The 4,286-nt window shown below is 43.9% G+C and overlaps 1 pseudogene; it reads right to left on the reverse strand.

Annotated features, from left to right (window-relative positions):
- Positions 1 to 230: 230 nt before the first annotated feature.
- Positions 231 to 2,853, reverse strand: LOC145723710 (U1 small nuclear ribonucleoprotein C-like; annotated as a pseudogene).
- Between the last annotated feature and the right edge of the window lie 1,433 nt (positions 2,854 to 4,286).

Raw genomic sequence — 4,286 nt, forward strand, 5'->3', positions numbered from 1 at the left:
CCATCTTACCAATGTTAAGTCTACTGATCCATGAACATGGGATGTTTTTCCACTTATTTACATTCTTTAATTTCTTTCAAGACCATTTTGTAGTTTTTAGAATAGAGTATAAATTTTGCGCTTCTTTTATTAAGTTTATTCCTAAATATTTTATTCTTTGATACTATTGTGAATGGATTTTTCATTTCTTTCTTTTTTTTTTTTTGTTAACTAAAACAGAGGCTATTTTATTTTCACCTTTCACAATACAAATGAAAATTGCTTTTTTTTTTTTTTGGTCCCACTACTCCCCTGCAAAAACTATTCTTGCTTTGATAGGAAGGGGGAGCAAGTCTTTCTGGTTATCCTGTTAGAAAACACCTAGGCTCACAGCACCATGATATCCTGGCGAAGTACAAGTAATGTAAAATGGATATCAAGAGGTTCCCTCTCTCCTTATCTGTCTGGTTGAGACATTCCTGGCTGAGTGGCCACCATCATGGGACAGGCGGGAGGTCTCATCACTGGGGGTGCAAGCATCATTGGCATGTGGCCTCCCATAGGTGGCCTCATGCCAGGAGCAGGTCCCACTGGCATCATCCCAGGAGGAGGAGGGCCCAACACAGGCATCATGGGAGGGCCCCTCCATATGGGGTGCTGGCATCATACCAGGGCAATGAGGATCTGGGAGACTGGGGGGGGAGGTGGGATCATTGCTCCTGCAGGAGAAGGATCAAAGAATGGAGTAGGAGGTATCTTTCCTTGTTGAAATGCAGTGGTTATTTTGTCGATCAGGCTCTGAGCCTGCTCTTCTGTCCATTTCTTTTTTTTTTTTTTAAGATTTTATTTATTTATTTGACAGAGAGAGACACAGCGAAAGAGGGAACATAAGCAGAGGGAGTGGGAGAGGGAGAAGCAGGCTTCCCGCAGAGCAGGGAGCCCGATGTGGAACTCGATCCCAGGACCCTGGGATCATGACCTGAGCCGAAGGCAGACGCTTAACGACTGAGCCACTCAGGCGCCCCTCTTCTGTCCATTTCTGATAGTAGTCTTTCATATTCTCTTTGTGCTTCCTACCACTGCAGTGTGGCTTTCTCACAGATGGAGAGTCATGGGTGAGGTACGTGTCGCAGTAATCACAATAAAACTTAGGCATGTTGCTCTGCAGGCCATTGGCCATTCTGTCCCTGATCTGTTTCCTTAATTTGGTTTTTGGATTATTCATTGCAAGTGTGTAGAAATACAATTGATTTTTTTGTATTTTGATCTTGTATCCTGCAATCTTGCTGACCTAGTTTATTAGTTCTAATAGTATTTTTTAGTGGATTTCTTAGGGTTTTTAATATACAAGATCATATCATCTGTGAATAGAGAGTTTTACTTCTTCCTTTCAGTCTGGATACTTTTTATTCCTTTTTCTTACCCTTTGTCCTAAGGAATGGTCTTAAGGGTTCGGAAAGACTAAAATGTACTGGACCAATCTCTGGAGAGAAACTCGAAAGTGTACCCACTGTATGCTCAGCATCCTTCTTGGTGATCATGTTTGTATCCATTTATTGAAAACAAAATAAAACATATGTGGAGTATTCATGGTGCCCTAAAAGTCTAATGGGAGTGTTCTTTTCATTCTTCTCCTCTTGGACTAACATGTTTCCTTTTCAGTGGACACTTATTGAGAACTTCTTTTTGACATATTTTCTAGGTATCCAGGATATGATGCTGAACAGGAGTGGCCAACACCTAGCTCAAAGTCTAACCAGGGAGCTAGACAAGCCAAACTGATAATTATACCCTCATGAGAACAACACAGTTTATGGGAGGGATGTACAGAGTGATATAGGAGCATAGGAAAGGGGAAAGGGAAAAAGATTCTCAATGAAAGCAGATTGGATTGGGACATCTTGAAAAGTAGGCAAGGGGCCCAAGTGTGTTTCAGATACACAAAACCCCAACTGGCCCTCCACCAGGACCAATTCTCCAGTGATTTCTCCTTCCCTATTTGATTAGTGTGCAAATAGGAGTGTGTAGACCCCCAGTGGGAGTCCTACGAGGACCCTGGAGGGCTGAGTAAGTCTAAGAAAGGAGAAATAGAAAGAATGGTTGAGATCAACCAGGAAGCATAAATATGACTTCCTCTTGGCTTCTTGAGAGAAATTACTCATCCTGTTATCATTCTCTTCCCAGCAACCCTCTTCCCTTGGCCTGTAATATGACTTTGTTCTCTGGCATTCTGCTCTACTCAGGGCAAGGGGCCTCAGTTCAAATCCTGCCTTAGGTAGCCACAAATGTCTACTTTATTTTGTTCAGTTGAATAGGCCACAAATGTACCATCAAAATGCCTGATTTTAGGGTGGCCAACCATGCTGGTTTGCTTGAGAGTATCCCAGTTTTACCATGGAAAGTCCTGCATCCTGGGAAGCCCCTCAGTCCGAGGCAAACTGGAATGGTTAATCACTCTCTCAGTATGTCTAGACAGGAGCAATCTTCAAAGGAGTTTCATTCAACATCGGAAATCAAAGGTTTTAATGCATCTGGGAGGTACTATCATCTATTAATGATTAGTTAAGACTCTGAGGTTAAGAACTAGGATAGCCTTTCAGCTCTGCCAGTTACAGTTTCCAGGGTTTGGGCCAGTTATCTGTCATTCTGAGTCTCACTTTTCACATCTGTGGAAGTGTAGGAATAACACTAATTTCATAGGACTGTTGAGAATTAATTGAGAGAATGCCTGCAAAGTGCTCGGCACAGGATCTGGAACGTCATAAGGGATCGATAAATAATCAATATTCTTGTTCAGAGGTCAGCAAACTGAAGATAGTGTGCCAAATCCAATCAGTCTCCTGTTATTATAAATAAAGTTTTATTGGAGCCACATCCCTGTGTTCACGCATTATCTATGACTCCTTTCAAGCTATAAAGGCAGAGTTGAGTAGTTGCAATAGCTGCCTAGCTTAAAATAGTTTCTGGTCCTTTATAGAAATAGTTTGCTGATTCCTGCTCCTGTTAATATTACCAAGTGCAGTTGAAGGAGTCCTGACTCAGAGCCAGGAAGCCTGGCCTCCAGTCTGATAAGCATTAGCTCTGTAACTTCGGGCAGATCACCCAACTCCTCAGGATTTATGTCCTTGCTTGTGAAACAAGTAAATGATGTACAATAAGGCCCATCCATGTGGCCAAACTTCTGGGACCTATGTTTTGAACCTATGAGATACTTACAGAAAGAAGTTCTGTGGAAGGGGGGTGAAGTGTGCAGTGAATTCCAGCTCTGAAGCCTCATTCTTGAGTTCCCCAGATTTGATGAGGTGTTCCCTTCCTGAGCTGCGCCCTTAAGAGTAAGTCCCAGCAGCCTTCAGAAGAGGGTGGGATGAGCAAGCTCATCCAACCCACCTGAAAGTCTCTGTCAATGGCTGTGGAGAAGGAAGGGGCTGTGTCCTACCCCACCAGGGAGCCTGGTTTCTGGTGTGAGGAAGAATGAATCACAACCACTCCTACCTGATCTACCTGCCTACAGGGGGTTGTGGAGAGTCACCCTTATTTGCTAATGATAATTTTTAAATGACTCTGAGCCATTTTAAATGACTCTGAGACCTCAGAGGTCTGCCTCTACTCTCCTGAAAGTGCTGATTACAGAATGATGTCCTCTGGTTTCGTAACTGGACAAAATGCACACTAATAGATAGGGAGAGAGAGGGACAAAAGGAGAGAGAGAGAGAGAGAATGAACCAGGCTCTCAAGAGTTTTCCATATTTAATAACCCATTACATAGAAAACTCCCACCAACTCTTTAGATGTAACTCCATCTTATAAAGAAATCTCTTTCTCCCCTCTTTTTTTCTTCCCCCCCATTCCAGATGCTTTCCCTCATTTGTCTCCCTAAACACCAGTTTAAGTCCTTCTCCTTTGAGAACCTACTCTGGCTAACACAGGCCACCCATCTCTCCCTTTTCCGTGTGGTTGGAGCCTCTAACCCAGCACTTCCTCACACCTGGTCTGGATTGTTTTCTGATAGTTCTGTGGGCATTAGTCTCCTCTTCCCAGAAGGACTGTCATTTCCACAAGGGTAGGGCAGGGCTGTGCTGTCTACCTCATCTGCATGCCCTGCAGGTTTGGGCTGGCACTGGGCACAGCAGGAGGTGGGGGCCTGGTAGAAGGTTCTCCTCACCCGCCTCCAGCCAGTTATAGGGCTGGGACTTCCCATCTCATCCAGGCTCTGGAGGCTACATTTAAACCTCTCCTACACCCAGATCTCTTTTTCGATTTGTTATCCAAGTGGGTGGGTTGATTCATCCTGCCCTGCTCTTTCCTCA

This window comes from Leptonychotes weddellii, chromosome 10 (genome assembly GCF_054177405.1).
Source record: "Leptonychotes weddellii isolate Sample4059 chromosome 10, ASM5417740v2, whole genome shotgun sequence".
In the NCBI taxonomy this organism is placed as follows: domain Eukaryota; kingdom Metazoa; phylum Chordata; class Mammalia; order Carnivora; family Phocidae; genus Leptonychotes; species Leptonychotes weddellii.